This window comes from Heterodontus francisci, chromosome 23 (assembly GCF_036365525.1).
Source record: "Heterodontus francisci isolate sHetFra1 chromosome 23, sHetFra1.hap1, whole genome shotgun sequence".
Classification (NCBI taxonomy): Eukaryota; Metazoa; Chordata; class Chondrichthyes; order Heterodontiformes; family Heterodontidae; genus Heterodontus; species Heterodontus francisci.
In genome coordinates this window covers 58,577,813-58,598,793 of record NC_090393.1, presented here as the reverse complement: position 1 = coordinate 58,598,793, position 20,981 = coordinate 58,577,813, and the positions used below count along the sequence as shown (strand labels likewise).

The 20,981-nt window shown below is 42.6% G+C and overlaps 1 protein-coding gene across 2 annotated transcripts in view; it reads left to right on the top strand.

Annotated features, from left to right (window-relative positions):
* gnaz (guanine nucleotide binding protein (G protein), alpha z polypeptide) overlaps window positions 1-20,981 on the top strand; it is a 506,271-nt gene that overhangs the window by 85,394 nt on the left and 399,896 nt on the right. The window contains exon 1 of one of the 2 annotated variants that reach the window (XM_068055360.1): window positions 18,961-19,013. The exons of the other annotated variant lie outside the window; for it this stretch is intronic. The gene's annotated coding sequence lies outside the window, so the exon portion shown is untranslated. Of the gene's footprint in view, window positions 1-18,960; window positions 19,014-20,981 lie in introns of those variants that run through there. 2 annotated transcript variants of the gene reach the window in all.

Sequence of the window (20,981 nt, the reverse complement as noted above, 5' to 3'; positions counted from 1 at the left end):
AGATGGCCTGCCCCCTCCACGTCATTGGGGTGGGGACGGGGTCTGCCCTGGCCATTCAAATGATCCGCCACACTGAGTATCGCAGCAGCTCTGTGAAGTGCGGTCTGCACGGACAGACCACCATTTTTGAAGCTTGTCACCAAGATTGGCGAGGTCATAAATTCCAGCCTGTAGTGTCCAGCAAGTCATCGAGCAGGCTGATCAGCCAGACAGATTGAAGAATTCTCAGAAACAGCAATCCAGGAAGTAAAAAGCACAAATTATAGTTTACTTTTAAATCATTTTACTGAGAGTGAATTAAACGTTGAGACATACACATGGAACATAGAAGCTAAATAATCATAAGTAAACTTTTTTTTATGATTATAAAGGTGATGAAATTTGTAAGAGTTATTCTGAGCGAATGACGCTCCATACTGTTATGAAAGTAATTCCATTTTTTGATATTTTGTGAGGACTCATGCTTTAAAATTGTGGAAATGGATTCCTTTGACGGATTGAAATGATTCCATAGCGCTGAAATTTACCAGCCCTCCAGCGTCGGGAGTTGGGGGCCGGAAAATACTTCCAGGACCCCCGCGCCTAGAAGGCCCCGCTGCATTTTAACCGTTTGGGGATCCGATGTGGGTGGAGGGTAATTTTCAGGTCAGGGGTGGGCAGCGGAGAAAACTGATTCCATTGGCTGAGAGGATGGGGGCAAGGGGTTGAAGGGCAAAGATCATACAGTTTGGGGGTGAAAGGACAGGACTGGCAAAAATGGTTTTTCGGGGGGAGAGGGAAAAAAATGTATTGCTTGATGATTGGGTGGGGTGGGGTGGAAAAGAGTCTTTGATGTGAACTTTACTATTTTTATTTAAATTACAGGTCATGTTCCCTTTAAACATTCAAATGATCTGTCAGGTCTTGAAGCCCTTTAAAAATGGCACCGTGCCAGAACGGTAGTGCTGGATGCCATTGCTGGGGACGGAGCGGCCGCCCCCTCTACATCATCAGCGCGCTGCCGCAATTTGCAGTATGCTCATAAAATTCAGGACATAGATGCTGGAATTTGTTTTTTTTAAAAAAGGTTACTGGAAGGACTTGGGGAACTTTGTTTAAAAAGAAATCCTGACCGGATGTCACATGCCTTAAGCTAAATAAACAGCCTTGGTGACAAGGGGAGTTGTTTACAGAGAAGTGACATGTCAAGATATATGGTGGTCAAGAGTTAGTTTCATTTTGGATTTTATTTTGAGTCAATTGGGAGTCAGCCTGCTAAGAGAGAAGACACCAGCTCATCCTTTTTCCACCTCTTTGAGAAACCCTGAGAATCCAGTGTGTGTGGACTGGACAAATTGTTTCTGCATTTCTCCTGAAAAGCCTGCCAGACTAATCCTTAATGTCACCTGAAGAGAACTGCTCCAAAAAAGATCCCAGTGACAGCCGTCTACGAGTATCCAGACACCAGACTGATAAAAAGGCCAGCAGAGAACCTCGCATTTCTTATCCTTTCTTCCTTCATGAATTAACAAGTATTTGATCAAAGTATTTTTTTGTCTTTTTTGTAAAGAGATCTCTGCAGAGAAAACGTCTTTATTCTTTCTTAAACCATTGTGTGTGTTGGGCTAATTTAAAATGGAACCTTCATATTTCAATCTGTGTGTTAATGCTTTGCATTTTTACTGAATAAGTCTTGTTTTATAGTAAATTGATAATTTTGTTGTTTATTAAAGAAACCGGGTTGGCGGATTTTATTCTGAAATAAAAAGAGTATATAATTGGCTGCATCGGTAATTGGGTAAACATTTAAATATATCTTGTGACCCGTGGAGAAGTGGAACTAGTGAAAGACAGTGCACTCCTCCTGCCTCAGATGTAACATATAATTGGGGGCTCTGTGCAGGATAACCCAAAGCTGACGATGTGCAATTGTATGTGGGGTCATAATAATTGAAAAGGGGAAAAGGAAAACACCAAGTTTCTTGTGCATTAGAGTAAAGTTTACACTACCAGAATGGCTTTGCCAGTTGCTACGATCTTTCTGGGGAGGGAGGACTTATCCCTGAGTGATTTGAAAAACTTAACCAAGGCTAGGTTAAAAGAATAGGCAGAAAAGTTGGAATTAGACTTAAAACCAGGTGCTAGGAAAGAAGACATAATTGAAGTAATAACACATTTGAAATTAGACGAAGGAAAAGGGAATCCAGATGATAATTCAGTTGAATTAGCTAGAATTAGGTTGCAGATAAAGCAGCTTGAACAGGAAAGAGAATTGGCTATGAAGAAACTTGAACTTGAAAGAGAAGCACTTCAAACAGAAGAAAAGGAAAAAGACAGGGCATTTCAAAGGGAAAGAGGACATCAAATTAAAAAAGCTGGAATTAAAAAAAATGGGTGGCCTTGATGCCAGTGAAAATTCTGGTGAGGGAAGACCTGACTCCAGCCCAGGACCCAGTGAAGAGCTTGTTTAAATTTGTGAAAGCCCTCCCCAAGTTTCAGGAAAGGGACGTAGAGGCATTTTCATTTATTTTGAAAAGATAGCTAGACAGATGAAGTAGCTGAAGGAAAGGTGGACACTGCTTATGCAAAGCAGATTGATGGGCAGAGTTCATGAAGTTTATGCTATGCAAGTTGGGCTTTCTGAGGAGGCTTCTACAGATTATGAGATGGCAAAAAAGGCTATTCTCGCTCCTTATGAGTTAGTCCCTGAAGCTTCCAGGCAGAAATTTTGGAACGTCCGGAAACAGCCTGGGCAGACTTATATAGAATTTGAGAGGTAAAGTAAATTAATTTTGATTGTTGGATACGGGCACTAAAAGTAGAGGTCATGTAATGAGACCCTTAGGGAATAATTTTCCTGGAAGAATTTAAAAATTCACTCCCTCCATTAGTAAGAACCCATATAGAAAACCAGAAGGTTTCAAGAGCCAGTCAGGCAGCTGAGATCGTTGTTGATTATGAGCTTGTTTAAAAGCCCAAACCCTTTGTCTGTCACCCCAACAAACCCGAGAAGGATAGAAGCTGAGAAAATGAAAGGAATGCATGTAGCCGGGGACAAGAAGGGATGGCTTGGAATGCCCCGGGATCTCCACCTCAGGCCAGAAAGGAAGATGCTGAGGGTGGAAGTGGAGTCCGAATGTTGACATTGCCACAAGGTGGGACACCTTCATGTAGGATGCTGGAGTTGTGGGGTAAACCCATGGGACTTATTGGGGTACACAAGGCCAATGCAGTGAAAGGGGCCCTGACCGAAAGTACAACAGATCAGGCTGTAGCTCTGACTGCAGCTGTAAGGACAAGCACAAAAACTGCTGTGAGTGCAGGAGATGTGAACAAGATACCTGAGAGTTATAGGGAATTCTTGTCAAAAGGAAAAGTAACTCCTTATCCATCAAGTGAGGCAAGTAAACCAATAGTTATACTTAGGGATACAGGAACCAGCCAAACTCTTTTGCTGGGGAAAGGCATACCTTTTCCACCAGAGAGCGCACTGAATGCCAAGGTTTTAGTGAATGGTATTGGCAGGGAGTATAAAACCATACCTTTGTATCGGGTGCACCTGGAGTGTGACCTAGGCCTGGATTTTATCGGTGGCAAGATGAAAAAATGGCAGCTTACCTGAGTCAGTTGGGAGTCAGCCTACTAAGAGAGAAGACACCAGCTCATCCTTTTTCCACCTCTTTGAGGAACCCTGAGAATCCAGTGTGTGTGGACTGGACAAATTGTTTCTGCATTTCTCCTGAAAAGCCTGCCAGACTAATCCTTAATGTCGCCTGAAGAGAACTGCTCCAAAATCGATCCCAGTGACAGCCGTCTACGAGTATCCAGACACCAGACTGATAAAAAGGCAAGCAGAGAACTTCGCATATCTTATCCTTTCTTCCTTCAAGAATTAACAAAGATTTGGCCAAAGTATTTTAAAATCTTTTTTGTAAAGAGATGTCGGCAGAGAAAACGTCTTAATTGTTTCTTTAATCAGTGTGAGTGAGTGTGTCAGGCTAATTTAAAAGGGAACGTTCAGATTTCAATCTGTGTGTTAATGCTTTGCATCTTTATGAAATAAATCTTACTTTCTAAAAAGTTGATAATTTTGTTGTTTATTGAAGAAACATGGTTGGTGGATTTTATTCTGAAATAAAAATGAGTATATACTTGGCCACATCGGTAAGTGGGTAAACATTTAAATATATGCTGTAACCTGTGGAGAAGTGCAACTAGAGAAAGACAGTGCACTCCTCCAGCCTCAGTCGTAACAATACTTATAAAACCAGTTTTTCAGGATAAGAGAGGTTGTTGAACAGTAATTATGATTTAGTTCACTGTTAAGAACTCAGGTACGTTACTCAACAAAGCTTACATTTTCAATGGTTTTAACAGTGAGAATAATGTATAAAAAGTTGAAGTTCACATCAAATTACTGATTCACTTCTTATGGACAGGTGGTAAGTGGTGTGGGTGGCTTCCACTTTTCACCTCTCAACTGACCGCAAATAGTGTTTTGTTAAAAATGGTGTGTCAGTCCTTGAGTGCTTTTTAGGGTCAAATAAACAGACAAACAATAGGTTTTCTTGTAGGTTTAAAAAAAGGAAGGTTAAATTTTTATTTAAACAGCAAAACCGAAATTGATTGTAACCTTCACCCACTCATGCATTCACACACAGGTGCACACATAAAGATAGATGTATAGGAGGGAAAGGGTAAGATGCAATTAAAGTCTGAAGTGATGTAAGAGTTTGTGGTTCACAGAAACCTGTTGAATGTTCTAGGGAGGAAAGTCTTTTCAAAGGTGCAGGCCTGGATGTTTGTAGTCGTGAACTTGCTGGGTGTTGTAGATTTCCTGTGGTTAAAATTTCAGTCTGGAGATGGTGGTCACCTTTTAAGTTCTCTGCTGCAGAAAGTTGAAGTATAGTATCAGCAGACCTCGTCAGCAGACGTGGCCTCTTCAGACTATTAGAAAAGATCGGATGTCCACCAAAGCTACGAAATATCATCACCTCATTCCATGACAATATGAAAGGCACAATTCAGCATAGCGGCACCTCATCAGACCCCTTTCCTATCCTGAGTGGCGTGAAACAGGGCTGTGTTCTCGCACCCACACTGTTTGGGATTTTCTTCTCCCTGCTGCTCTCACATGCGTTCAAGTCTTCAGAAGAAGGAATTTTCCTCCACACAAGATCAGGGGGCAGGTTGTTCAACCTTGCCTGTCTAAGAGCGAAGACCAAAGTATGGAAAGTCCTCATCAGGAAACTCCTCTTTGCTGACGATGCTGCTTTAACATCTCACACTGAAGAGTATCTGCAGAGTCTCATTGACAGGTTTGCGGCTGCCTGCAACGAATTTGGCCTAACCATCAACCTCAAGAAAATGAACATCATGGGACAGGACATCAGAAATGCTCCATCCATCAATATCGGCGACCACGCTCAGGAAATGGTTCAAGAGTTCACGTACCTAGGCTCAACTATCACCAATAACCTGTCTCTCGATGCAGAAATCAACAAGCGCATGGGAAAGGCTTCCACTGCTATGTCCAGACTGTCCAAGAGAGTGTGGGAAAATGGCGCACTGACACGGAACACAAAAGTCCGAGTGTATCAAGCCTGTGTCCTCAGTGCCTTGCTCTACGGCAGCGAGGCCTGGACAACATATGTCAGCCAAGAGCGACGTCTCAATTCATTCCATCTTCGCTGCCTCCGGAGAATCCTTGGCATCAGGTGGCAGGACCGTATTTCCAACACAGAAGTCTTCAAGGCGGCCAACGTCCCCAGCTTATACACACTACTGAGTCAGCGGCGCTTGAGATGGCTTGGCCATGCGAGCCGCATGGAAGATGGCAGGATCCCCAAGGACACATTGTACAACGAGCTCGCCACTGGTATCAGACCCACCGACTGTCCTTGTCTCCGCTTTAAAGATGTCTGCAAACGCGACATGAAGTCCTGTGACATTGATCACAAGTCGTGGGAGTCAGTTGCCAGCGATCGCCAGAGCTGGCGGGCAGCCGTAAAGGCGGGGCTAAAGTGTGGCGAGTCGAAGAGACTTAGCAGTTGGCAGGAAAAAAGACAGAAGCGCAAGGGGAGAGCCAAATGTGTAACAGCCCCGACAAACAATTTTTTCTGCAGCACCTGTGGAAGAGTCTGTCACTCTAATATTGGCCTTTATAGCCACTCCAGGCACTGCTCCACAAACCACTGACCACCTCCAGGCGCTTACCCATTGTCTCTCGAGACAAGGAGGCCAAAGAAGAAGAGAAGTATCAACAGCAGGGCTTCTTCCTTAACTGGACCGATCTTACTGCCTTTGCCTGGCACTGGCTTTCTGTGGTCTTTGCTTGATCTCCCCTCTCCAGAAGGTTACCTTTTAAGGTAAAAATCCATCACATTTGAGTCTCTGTCAGGTGACATAGGGCCCTTTCCCCTGGTGTGACCATACAATGGTCCAGGATAGGGAAACCATTGCTATCTGTTGGCATCTGGATGGGGACCACTCTGTTACAACGATGCTTCTCCACACCTAACCATCTTGGTTTGGGCTGTGAAGTCAGTCTCTCTACAGACTCTTTGTTAGTTCATCCCTGTAGATGGGAGTCATCAAAATGTAATGGGCTCCTTTCAATTCCAATGGTTTCTCTGCAGAGCTAATTCAGACGCAGTTAATGAGTTTCGTCTTTGCAGACAGTCTTGTTAATTGCAGTACAGGGGGGTCACCTGACCTCTACTCCACTTTGTCTGTGGTACAAATGTGCCCATTTTCTTGTGGTTCTGTTCAAAGGTAGACTTTTATTTCATAATTCCTCCTGTTCACTGTTTATTTTATCATAGCTCCTTCCGAACATGACATTGTATTGAATGCATCTGTGAAGATTACACTGTGTGAAGGAGAAAGGTATCAGTTCCGAATTTCTGTCTTTAAATGTGCATGTGTAGACTTCAGAAGCTGCTGTCAGTTTTACACAGTAATGGCGGCAAGCGCTGACAGTTTTGCCATCATTACAATCGCAAATTCCTGGTCAATGTTTATGGGGAGCAAACAGCAAAGGCAGAAACTCACTGCCATCAATGCTTCCAACAGCGTTTCAACTGATCAATTGGATGCAGGCATAGGAAATTGTGGCAGTGTCAGCATGAGACCCACAGTCCTGTACCTATCCATCATCGGTTCAGCATTGACAAACTTCTCATGTGTACTAGTACTGGTGGGAAGAATGGATATGACTGAGAACTGGTGAGAAAAGAGATATAAAGTCAGATGCCAGTGTGATATTACAGTAGAGGAGTCAAAGCTTACTGGTGCATGTAAAGTGATTACCTCTATTCATGGAATGTTGCCTTCAGGATTCCTCTGCTATGGAGAGGACTATACATCACAGAGCCTCCAAAGAATTACATTGTGAACATAAGGAAGCACAATGATTTGTCACATCTAAACTTTTTTCTGGTATATCACAAAGCTGATTTGAAAAAGATTTTTTTTTAAATGATTTTTGTTACGGCCAGGTGAGAAAGGTGTCCAGGGGTCTTATACTGTCTTCACCTGGTCTTATTGTAACAGGGTTTTATTTTTAAACACAGTGTGTTTTGAGCTCCCTCTTGGTGAATCCTTGCTCACAGCTTTCCAATTATAAGGCAAAGAAATGAGCATAAACAGGCTTTCTTAGGTTTAAAGAAGAAAAGTGAAATTTAATAAACCTTAACCTTAAGCTCTAATACAGTTAATGGCTACGATATACGACACGCCCATGCTAGCATGCACACGTGATACACATATGCAAATAGGGACAGAAAAGAGAAGAAAAATAAAATGGAGAGGTTTAAGGCAGTCTCTAAAGGGTGCTTCTTGTTACGGTTTCTGTGTTTCCAGCTTGCCGTAGAGTCCTTAATTGTAGACAGCTCTTACTTTTCTTTGGGGCCCAGTATTCTTCTTAAACCTTGTTCACTGTAGGAGACTTTTCTCTTTTAGTGCTCGTATGTCTTCAATGGTTTCTGATGCTGGTGAGAGCGAGATGAGAACAGATGGGAGAGAGGTGTTCTCAATCCAATAGAAAACAGCCTTCTGGGTTCAAAATCCCTGTTGGAAATTCAAATTCAAAAAAACTCCAACGGTCAGCCAGTCATGTAACCAAACTAATCTGACCACGCCTGTTTGTGTATTTGACCATTTTAGCAGTTAACCTGGAATGCTAGCCTTTCCACCTTCATCATCTGGTAATCAAAAGTCCATTGTGGATTAAATTGGAGCAGGGAATAGCTCCTTTGTCCTTTGAAGTACTTGTCGGTTGATATGCTAATGTCTCTCTCCAGCCAAAGTCTCCAATTGTTTTTTTAAAGCAAGTTCTTTCTTCACCAACAATAGTTTAAAATCAAGGTTCATGTGGCAAAATTAATTTTTCCTCATTCTTGGCAGGCTCGCCTGACATTTTCCTTCTTAATGGTGTTGTTAGCTACAGAACAATCCTGCACATCTCTCGTTTTATTGATAGTCTGTGGATTAGTGCTCCTTTGAACTTTCCTGCCTCATTCTTCCTAAGCTAGGAGTCAGCAACCCATGGCTCTGGAGCCTCATGCGACTCCTTAACATCTCATTTGCAGCTCCCAACCTTTCTCAGTTGGATCGCATTATCATGAAAAAGGCCTAAAAGAAATGAAATCAAGAAAATGACAAATCAAAGAATTTTCCTTATTGAGTTATTCATTTGCTGAATCAAAAATTTAGTTTCTGCATTGTCGGCTTCAAAAATGGTATGGCACTTGAATAGCCTTAACAATCAATATCACAAGATGCAAAAAAAAATGTTTTAATGTGCATATACCTCTGATTTTTGAGAACATGTTTCAAAAAAATGTTCGTTTAATTACAAAAAGATTTGCAAGGAAAAAAGGGTTATAAGCATTATACCTAGAAAAAATGAACTCAATCAAGGGTTGAATTACACTGAAACAGAGAATCATCAAAGATGAAAATAATGACCTTATCTTAGAGATGACTGAGTTTTGTTTTGCTGCCAAGCCTAACAGGACTTGCATGTGTCTGATAAGGGATGAAATGTTTCATGTTGACAAAAAATTGAATAATGCCCAGTAATTGTTAGCAAAGCTCAAAACCTTTGCTGAAAAATATCCACCTAGAAGTGAAAGAAAATGGGCCATTACGAGACTCCAGAAAAAGTTGATAAAGCCAAAAGCCAAAGACAAATTTAAGATTTGGGTAGCTTCAAGATTCAACTTTGAAAACAAAAATAATGGTTTTTACCTATTCCTGGGGGTGTAGAAACTGGATTTTTGCCTGATCTATATACAAGACTGAAATTTTATGAAATTCAGAAGTAACTGAGGTCATTCTTACAAGCATCAGAGAGAAGTTAAAACAAATTACTTTTTACAGCATCTAATAAGTGTATAATGATCCTTAGATTCTTGATAAACATTTTATTCCTCCCAAGGTATGCTTATGCCTTTACTCCATTCTTTAATTTTTTTCATCTTGCGGCTCCAAATAGTTTTTATTTGAGGCAATTTTTTAAAAAAGGCTCTTCAGGGAAAAAAAGTTGCCGACCCCTGATATAAGCAATAAATATATCATCCTGCATGCTGTCCCTCCTCAGTTTGTTGAAAACAATTCTCCTATTCCAGCTTTCTCTTATCAAAACTACACAACGTATATCTCCCTGATTCTTCCATTCCTCCTTCAAACTGAAGGTTTTTCAAACCCAAGCCTGGAGTGACCTAATCCTTACCTTCTGTTCATTACAGCCTCGCCAATATCTGCCACAATAGGTCACCTTGCACATCAGTTAAAAAAAGATTTACAGAAAAAATATTTCTTTGGAAAGAAAATGGGAAATAAAGTCATCTTGGTTTATGCTTTCATTTGCTTCAGGATATTTAATCAGGGTGCAAAGAGACCAGTTTACACTGGAATGTGTTATGAAACATTGTACCAGAAGAATGCTCTTGAAGGAAGTTTCAGCATTAGGCTAGCATTGCTCCTAAGAATAGTTTTTCTGACTGCATGATTCCAGCATAGAGCATAATAAACATCAGGAAATCCTTTAAAACGAATGGGTTGAAAACTCCATGAGCTGCATCTGTGCGATTTCCCAATGTGCAAGCCTGGTCACAGAAGATCAGTGCTGGGAACAGCAGATGGAAAATTTACCCTCTGACTTTGGGATTCGTGCTATGAGATCTTTGTCTGCGACAGAGCTGGCAGGTAGGTTTTTATAAACATCTCCTGTCGCTGTTGCTAGCATGTGTTATGAGATCGACTGTTGCATTTAAGCAGAAGATAGATAAACACATATGAAAGCAAGGAATAGAAGACTTTGCTGACAGGGTTCAATGAGGAGGGGTGGGAGGAGGCTCTTATGGAACATAAACAGTGGCATAGACCTGTTAGGTTCAATGGCCTGTTTCAGTTCTGTATATTCTATGTAATTTTATGTAATTGTAGTTGAACTCTCAACCTTCTACTTCAGATTTTACTGTTACCAACTTGTGTCAAAGATAATCATCCCATAGGCCTGTTGCAGCACTCCTCTTTCATTCTCCATTTGCCGATGCATGGCTTCGTCAGAAGGCAAGCCTATGCTGGGGGTGTGACCAGGCCAGACAGGTGCAGCACACTTTGCATGTGCACTCCTGTCTGGGCTCAAGGTCCAGGGAAATCAGCCCCTACATCTTGCCTTCCACCCTCGCCAACCAACACCCCCCACCCCACCACCCCCCACCATCACCCCATGTAATAAGTATGCGACAGGAACCCCTATCATGATTACACCAAGTCCCATGTGCAAGTAAGCATAAGAATAGGAGAATTGAGTGATTCAACACATGGCTGGAGGACTGGTGTAGGAGGGAGGGCATCAGACTTCTGAGACATTGCAACCGGTTCTGGGGCATTGGGACCTGTACAAGATGGACTGGTTGCATCTTAGCAGGACTGGGACCAATACCCTCGCAAGGAGATTTGCTAGTGCTGTTTGGGAGGGTTTAAAATAAATTGTCAGGGGGATGGAAATCTGAGAGGGAGCTGTCAGGCAAACCCCCACCTGCCAAGACTGAAGCTTACATTATTTAGCCACATGAACAGAAACTTAAAATCACAAGCCCTGACTAGAAGGACATTTGCATAATACCAGACAATGTTGAAACAATGGGGGCCCCAGCAGTTGCTTCCCAATACACAGAAGTGGTCAGACCAGTTTTAGTCACATGACTATGGCTGTTGCAGAGAATTTGCACTTCCCACAAAGGATTTTTGAAGAGACTGTTCCATATAAGGAGCTAGTCACATGACTAGCCTGCTGGGCAACTTGGGAGTTTTTTAAAAATTTGAACTCCCAACAAAGGGGATTTGAGGGCAGAATGCCGTGTGCTCCTGGAACTGGAGCAAGAACATCTGCTGCCTGTTCATCTCTTGGGGAACTGAAACCATTGAAGACACATGAAACTCAAAGAGAGAAAGATTTGCCACATAAACAAAGTTTTAAGAAGATTACTGGGCCCCAACGAAATGCAAGAATATAACTTCAATCAAGAACTACAGCAAGCTTGAGAAACAGTAACAAGATATTGCCTCAAACTGTTCGACTTATCTTCTGCTCTTTTCTATTCCTATATGCATGTTTATATCGCGTGTGCATGTTAGTGTGAGTGCGTTGTATATCCGTAGGCGTGAACCGTATTAGAGGTTAAGTTTTAAGGTTTTAATAAATTTCCTCTTTCTGCTTTAAACCAAATAAAGCCTGTTTGTGCTCAGTTATTTGCCTGATAATTGGAAACTGTGAACAAGGATTCACAAAGGGGAAGCACAAAACATAGTGTGTTTAAAATGAAACCCTGTTTAAATCAAGCAAAGACAGCAAGAGACCCCTAGGCACATTGCTCACCTGGTCGTAACAGAGCTCAGATTGGAGTGAAGCAAAACTGGTAACTGGTCTGGGGTGTGGGAACCAGGAGCAAGTATTAGAGAGGAATACCAAGATGCATAGAATACTGAGGGAGATAGATAGCACAAGAGTAGGAAATAGCACGTTATTAAATGGGATCAGAGTAAGGGAGAAAGTAATAAAGTCTGAATCAGGGTTAATGTGCATGCACGGAGTGTGGTTAACAAGACTGGTGAGGTGCAGGTGCAGATTGACATGTGGAAATATGATGTTGCGGCTATAACAGAGACCTGACTCAAAGAAGGGCAGGACTGGTTTAAATATTCCTGGATACAAGGTGTTCAGGAAGAATAGGAAAGGGAAAAAAGGGGGAGGGGTGGCAGTATTGATTAAGGAGAGCACTGCAGTGCTGGAGAGAACGGATGTCCCAGAAGGGTCGAGGACAGAATCAATTTGGCTAGAGCGAAGGAACAAAAAAGGTGCAGTTACATTGCTCGGTGTTGTCTACGGCCACCAGCTAGTGGGAAGGATGTGGAGGAACAGATTTGCAAGGAAATTACAGAGAGGTGCAAAATTTATAGGGTAGTTACAACAGGGGACTTTAACTATCCAAACATAGACTGGGATAATAGTAGTGTAATGGGCAGAAACTGGAAGAGCGTGTCTACCCCTGAGGCACAGTGCGGCTTTCGAGCAGAGAGATCCACCATTGACATGCTGTTCTCCCTTCACCAGTTACAGGAGAAATGCTGCAAACAACAGATGCCCCTCTACGTTGCTTTCATAGATCTCACCAAAGCCTTTGACCTCGTCAGCAGACGTGGTCTCTTCAGACTGTGTTCTCACACCTACACTGTTTGGGATCTTCTTACTGCTGCTCTCACATGCGTTCAAGTCTTCAGAAGAAGGGATTTTCCTCCACACAAGATCAGATGGCAGGTTGTTCAACCTTGCCCATCTTAGAGCGAAGACCAAAGTATGGAAGGTCCTCATCAGGGAACTCCTCTTTGCTGACGATGCTGCATTAACATCCCACACAGAAGAGTGTCTGCAGAGACTCATCGACAGGATTGCGGCTGCCTGCAACGAACTTGGCCTAACCATCAGCCTCAAGAAAATGAACATCATGGGACAGGACATCAGAAATGCTCCATCCATCAATATCGGCGACCACGCTCTGGAAGTGGTTCAAGAGTTCGCCAACCTAGGCTCAACTATCACCAGTAACCTGTCTCTTGATGCAGAAATAAACAAGCACATGGGAAAGGCGTCCGCTGCTATGTCCAGACTGGCCAAGAGGGTGTGGGAAAATGGCGCACTGACACGGAACACAAAAGTCCGAGTGTCTCAAGCCTGTATCCTCAGTACCTTGCTCTACTGCAGCGAGGCCTGGACAACATATGTCAGCCAAGAGCGACGTCTCAACTCATTCCATCTTCGCTGCCTCCGGAGAATCCTTGGCATCAGGTGGTAGGACCATATCTCCAACGCAGAAGTCCTCAAGGCGGCCAACATCCCCAGCATATACACCCTACTGATCCAGCGGCACTTGAGATAGTTTGGCCATGTGAGCCGCATGGAAGATGGCAGGATCTCCAAGGACGCATTGTACAGTGAGCTCGTTGCTGGTATCAGACCCACCGGCTGTCATATGTCTCCACTTTAAAGACGTCAGCAAACACGACATGAAGTCCTGTAACATTGACCACAAGTCGTGGGAGTCAGTTGCTAGTGATCGCCAGAGCTGGCAGACAGGCATAAAGGCGGGGCTAAAGAGTGGCGAGTCGAAGAGACTTAGCAGTTGGCAGGAAAAAAAGACAGAAGCACAAGGAGAGAGCCAACTGTGTAACAGCCCCGACAACCAATTTTATCTGCAGTGCTTGTGGAAGAGTCTGTCACTCTACAATTGGCCTTTATAGCCACTCCAGGCGCTGCTTCACAAACCACTGACCACCTCCAGGCACTTACCCATTGTCTCTCGAGACAAGGAGGCCAAAGAAGAGAAGAAGAAAGGGCAGTGGGCAGCAAGAGTTCCTACAGTGTGTTGCTAGTCCAACGAGAAAGGAGGCACTGCTAGACCTGGTTCTTGGGAATGAGGTAGGCCAAGTGGATCAAGTATCAGTAGGAGAGAATTTAGGGGATAGTAATCATTGTATCATAAGGTTTAGGCTGACAATGGAAAAGGACAAGGAGCAATCCAGGGTAAGAATAATTAACTGGGGGAAGGCTAACTTCAATGGGGTAAGAATGAAACTGGGGCAAATAAATTGGAGTCAAAAGCTGGCAGGAAAACTGGTAGATGAATAATCGGCTACCTTCAAAGACGAGATAGTTCGGGCACAGTCAAGGTATGTTCCCTTGAAGGGAGAAAGTAAGGCAAACAAATCCAGAGCTCCCTGGATGACAAAAGAGATAGAGATTAAGATAAAGGTGTGCTTATGACAGATGCCAGGTAGAAAATACTATTGAGAACTAGGCTGAATATAGAAGGTCCAGAGGGGAAGTGAAAAAACAAATAAGAGAAGCAAAGAGACTGGCAGCTAGCATTAAACGAAATCCCAAAGTTTTCTATAGGCATATAAATAGTAAAAGGGTGGTAAAAGGAGGAGTGGGGCCAATTAGGGACCATAAAGGAAATTTACACATGGAAGCAGAGGGCATAGCTGAGGTATTAAATGAATACTTTGCATCTGTCTTTACCAAGGAAGAAGATGCAACACAGGCAATGTTGAAAGAGGAAGTAAGTCAGACACTGGAGCAGTTTAAAATTGATAAAGAAGAAGTATTAGATAGGCTGTCTGTACTTAAAGTGGATAAGGCACCAGGGCTGGATGAGATGCATCCAAGGATACTGAGGGAAATGAGGATGGAAATCGCAGAGGCACTGGCCATAATTTTTCAGTCTTCCTTAGACTTGGGGGTAGTGCTAGAAGACTGGAGAATTGCAAGTGGTACACCCTTGTTCAAAAAAGGGTGTAAGGATAAGCCCAGCAACTACTGGCCAGTCAGTTTAACCTCAGTGTTGGGAGAACTTCTAGAAAAAATAATTAGGGACAAAATCAATAGTCACAAGGACAAATGTGAGTTAATTAAGGAAAGCCAGCATGGATTTAAGGGAAAATCATGACATAACTTGCTGGAGTTTTTTGAGGTAACAGAGAGGGTTGATGAAGGCAATGCTTTGATGTGGTGTACATGGACTTTCAAAAGGGCGGCACAGTGGCGCAGTGGTTAGCACCTCAGCCTCACAGCTCCAGAGACCCGGGTTCAATTCTGGGTACTGCCTGTGCGGAGTTTGCAAGTTCTCCCTGTGACTGCGTGGGTTTTCGCCAGGTGCTCCAGTTTCCTCCCACAGCCAAAGACTTGCAGGTGATAGGTAAATTGGCCATTGTAAATTTCCCCTAGTGTAGGTAGGTGGTAGAGAATATGGGATTACTGTAGGGTTAGTATAAATGGGTGGTTCTTGGTCGGCACAGACTCGGTGGGTCGAAGGGCCTGTTTCAGTGCTGTATCTGTAAATAAAGGCGTTTGCTACAGTGCCACACAACAGACCTGTGTGCATACTTGTGTTCATGGAATAAAAGGGGCGGTAGCAACATGGATATGAAATTGGCTGAGTGACAGGAAACCCAAGAGTCGTGCATGTTTTTCGGGCTGGAGGAAGGTTTGTAGTGGAGTTCCACAGGGATCAATGTTAGGCCCCATGCTTTTCCTGACATATAGTAATGACCTAGCCCTTAGTGTACTGGGCACAATTTCAAAGTTTGCGGATGATACGAAACTTGGAAGCATTGTGAACTGTGAGGAGGATATAGATCATCAAAAGGATATAGACAAGTTGGTGGAATGGGCAGACAGGTGGCAGATGAAGTTCCATGTGGAGAAATGTGAAGTGATACATTTTGGTAGGAAGAACATGGAGAGAGACAATATAGAATAAAGGGCACAATTCTAAAGGGGGTGCAGGAGCAGAGGGACCTAGGTGTATATGTGCATATGTCATAAAAGGTGGCAGGACAGGTTGAGAGAGCAATTAATAAAGCATACAGTATCTTGGGCTTTATTAATAGGGGCATAGAGTACAAGAGCAAGGAAGTTATGTTGAACTTGTATAAGACACTAGTTTGGCCTCAGCTGGAGTATTGTGTCCAATTCTGGGCACCGCACTTGAGGAAAAATGTGAGGGCATTGGAGGGAGTACAGAAAAGATTTACGAGAATGGTTCCAGGGATGAGGAATTTCAGTTATGAAGATAGAATGGAGAAGTTAGGACTGTTTTCCTTGGAGAAGAGAAGGCTGAGAGGTGATTTGATAGAGGTAATCAAAATCATGAGGGGTCTGGACAGAGTAGATAGCGAGAAACTGTTCCCACTTGTGAAAGGTTCAAGAACAAGAGGGCACAGATTTAAATTATTTGGTAAAAGAAACAAAAGCAACATGAGGAAAAACATTTTCACGCAGCAAGTGGTTAACGTCTGGAATGCACTGCCTGAGAACGTGGTGGAGGCAGGTTCAATTGAAGCATTCAAATGGGAATTAGACAGTTCTATGAAAAGGAAGAATGTGCAAGGTTATGGGGAGAAGGAAGGGGAATGGAACTGAGGGAGTTGCTCTTTCATAGAACCGGTGCTGACACGATGGGCCGAATGGCCTCTGCGCTGTAACGATTCTGTGATCAAAAATAGCTTATGCTTTGTTTATTAGCTGCTTTAAAAAGGAGCAGGTTTAAACATCTGGTTGAGAATGGGGTTAATGGTCATAGTGATGACTAAGGCTTAACTGATCAAATACTCCATTGTAGTGTTGGGACTGTGAGGATGTTAACTGCACAATACAACTGGTCAGAGTTAAAGAATGTAAGGTCAGATTGATATCCTGGAGTTTCACCAAATGATTTGAGAAGAAATTTCACAGATATGTAGCTGTGCCTCCCTCAGAAGGTTGAATTGGGTAAGAGCCCACAATAAAAAAAAGTGTGATTGAAGATTGCGCTGATAGAGAAGCAGTTGCACTCCACCATATGTATCAGCAAACTGTAACGTATTTTATTTTTTGAAAAACAATAACCCAGCCATTGAGCTGAAATTGGCTTTGGGAGTTGTGCGAGACCAGCCTAGGATGAATCCTTCATGACCAGTCTAATTGCCTCTCTCTCCCTACTTGGAGATACCCCTCTTTGGTCTTGTCTAAGAGCAGCAACTTTGTGAGGAATAATGCACCCAAGGACATGCCCTGCCATCCTGAGGTCTATCAGTGACAGTCTGATGTGTGAGTGAAATTAAGTATTAAAAGGAATGACAACCAGATGAGGACAATTCTAAAAGTATAAATTTTCAGTGCTCCATAAATGCTGCATTGGAAAATGGATTTTTAAAGTATTTATCAATTTAAACTTGCATTCGTGTTGCTAATGTAAGTTTGAGTTACTTTGAAAAGATTCGTCTGTTCTCAGATTTTTGATGTGTGCCAGCAAACATTTTGTAAACAAATGTTCTCCTGTCAATTATAATGACGTCAGCAATGACCTGGCGGTCACTTCACTTCAAGTTTGTTTCAGCTGCTGCCTCAGTGACAGAAAATGGTTTTCTGTAGATGGGGAGAAAGTAGTGGGGAATTTAATGGAAAACGGTATTAGAATGAAGAGATGAAAAAAAAATCTTTTGACGGGGTTGCAGTAACCTTTAAAAGGAAGCACATTAACATCAGCACACTGTTTAAAAAAAGCTCAAAATTAGTAACTTTCACATTTTCTCCCTAGTATTTCGGTTGACAGTTTAAAATATTTTTGCTCCAGCAAGTGTATGCTAATGATCCCACCAGGGCATGTGGTTGAGAAGATTTACAGAGCCCCACTATGTAAGGCAGTTCAATTAGCATCAACAGATCGAGCCATTAACCTAGAGATGTCCTCATCGTATCACTTTTTTCAGCTCTTGCAAACGGTCAATGACTCTTCCAGACCCATATCAGTTTTGATGTTTAAACAATGTTCTCAAAATCAACAATTATAAACAGAAAAACACAAAGGGATTTTAATCAGACTTTTAACAGGCTAGACTTTTATTAGAGGGTCCTTGATGGATGCGCACCTTAAATAATAAAAATAATTCAATAAGAGTAATAAATAAGCCACTCCGTCTCCACCGCCGTAACCCTTCTTACGTCGGTCAAGATGATGTTCGCCGTAATACTGGAGGATCTGGAGCAGAAGCATCTCCGAGGAAATTACTGCGAATCCTTGTTTATATAAATAGAGGTAGAGATAAAGAGATGCAGCTGGATTTGTGGAAAAACTTTTGGTACAGTATGGCCTAATTTTATGCTTATGCCTCCATTATGCATTTAAGCACATATATGCTATAACGTTGATGACAATAATACCACACATGTTTTCAGGGACAGATCTGATGAGAAGCCCATGATGTCTGTCTTTGTGCTGCTCTGCACAATAAAATCGGATCAAGGAACTTCAGCCCTGGCGGAAATTAATGCAACTCCCTACTTAACACAGCATTTTATTGAACACGATGAGAAATTCACCCCCACCCCCCACAGGCCTAAATACATTTTTAATTTGGCAATGTTTTAGTGGTTCTAGTGCAAAATTAGTGATTCTGCTGCTGTGCCTTAGAGTGTGCCAATTCTTTGAAGTTTTACTGAAGAGAGCTACAACTGAAGAGCAGACATTCAGAACTGTGCTAAAGGTCAAACTGCAGGCAGAACATAGTAAGAATATAGATTATATATAACATGCCAAACTAAAACATCATCAATAACACACAGCTGGCTGGGCAGGCTTCATTTGATATTCTAATGGCAGTAAATCTCTGTACAGCGGCCGCCTCTCCTGATGTGATGATAATCTTACAGGACCTTTGGATCTTTTGATCCTAAAAGCAGCTTTATATTTGGAGGAATGTTTTTCGCTCAACATCTTTATAACTTGCACCACTGGCAGGAGAAATGCTGGCTGGACAAAAGGTCATTTAGGACTCAGCATTTCTGCGTACTTCACTGAACAGATGGCAAATTAAAATACCAGTTCAGACCCCTTTAGTGAAAAACTGAAATGACGAAAGTACAAAGGAAGAACTTGCATTCATATAGTGCCTATCATGTCCTCGGGATGTCTACAACTAATGAGGTACTTTTAGAAGCATAGTCACTATTTCAGTGTCGGAAATCAGCAACTGAATAATCACTGATTATTGTCAACTGTATGACAAAAGAGATTTTAACAAAAATATTGATGCTTGAGTTCAGTTTGACTTCATATCTGATCAAAGCAAGATCTAAATTACTGAAAACGGTACCCAGTAAGATACAACGCCGTAACAAAGGGGGAAGTAAGTGGTTCAAAAATGGAGAGGTGCACACAGTGCTCAGGAATTCAAAGTAGCGAGTATTGAATCTAGTTTGAATCACTTATCAGTTTGGTGCCAAATCCTGTTCTCTGGAGACTGCAATAATTGGATGATATACAACTCGATCAGTTGCCATTTTGCTCTGACTGTGCCCAAAGTCAAGCTTATAGTGACTTTGGCTGAAAGCATTTCTATTCATGAGTAGAGCCACAAGGCAGCTAATCCTCAGATCGAAAACTTGTATGCACTGTTGATTCTCGTTCTCATGTGGTTAACCCTTTGCTGCACTATTCCTGCCGTATACAAAGCAGTAGGGAATGTTTTTGATAAAAGTAGCTTGGTGAGAGCAGACAGCTGATAAGCTATTACAGGCTAATGTTTTGGCTGCTAGTTCGGGCCAACTGACTTGACTGTTGTCAAATCTGATCTGTGGATTAACCTAATGCTCAACCACCTTTGGGGGGGGAGCAATTTTATTCACAGAGGAAGCTCTGCACATCATTTGATGTTGTTCGAGGAATAGAAAAATGTTACAATAGCTTTGCTCACCTGAACAAATCAATCCAGTAGCTTTTATTACAGGGGAGGGGTCATAAAACAGTTGAACATCTGCACTGAATCCAAATAAATAAACCCATGAAAAAGCAATTTCGAAAGAGAGACAGAAATACCAAATGCAATTGAGCTACTGTAAGACATTATCATGAGTGGGTGAAAGACATCAAGCACCCTCTTCACAAGTGTCATTATTATTACAGAAACAATTTATAACATATGTTCAACAATTTGTATTTTTCTGAAAATCGCAACTTTTTAAACTTCATGTTTCGATACCCCCCAGCCCCGTACAGTGAGGTTGCGGCTGTGATATTGATTGTCCATTGTTGTTCATTATTGATGGCTGCCTTGCCTATGTTACTGCACCCAAATGAAACACTGCCATGTTTCACATTAGAAAGAACAAAATCCCGGTGTATGTGTTGCTGAGAATGATGGTATTTATGGAATGATTTAAATACATTTAAGAAATGTAGTGAATTTTTGGATAGTTTATTGAGGTAGACAGATTCTTGATAAGCAAGGGGGTGGCAGGTTATCGGGGGTAGGCGGGAATGTGGAGTAATCAGTTCAGCCATGAAGATCCCGACTCTCACTGGATCCAGTTCCAGAGGGGTGGAGATCCTGACTCTCACTGGATCCAGTTCCAGATGGGTGGATATCCTGACTCTCACTGGATCCAGTTCCAGAGGGGTGGAGATCCTGACTCTCACTGGATCCAGTTCCAGATGGGTGGATATCCTGACTCTCACTGGATCCAGTTCCAGATGGGTGGATATCCTGACTCTCACTGGATCCAGTTCCAGAGGGGTGGAGATCCTGACTCTCACTGGATCCAGTTCCAGATGGGTGGATATCCTGACTCTCACTGGATCCAGTTCCAGATGGGTGGATATCCTGACTCTCACTGGATCCAGTTCCAGAGGGGTGGATATCCTGACTCTCACTGGATCCAGTTCCAGAGGGGTGGAGATCCTGACTCTCACTGGATCCAGTTCCAGATGGGTGGATATCCTGACTCTCACTGGATCCAGTTCCAGATGGGTGGATATCCTGACTCTCACTGGATCCAGTTCCAGAGGGGTGGATATCCTGACTCTCACTGGATCCAGTTCCAGATGGGTGGATATCCTGACTCTCACTGGATCCAGTTCCAGAGGGGTGGAGATCCTGACTCTCACTGGATCCAG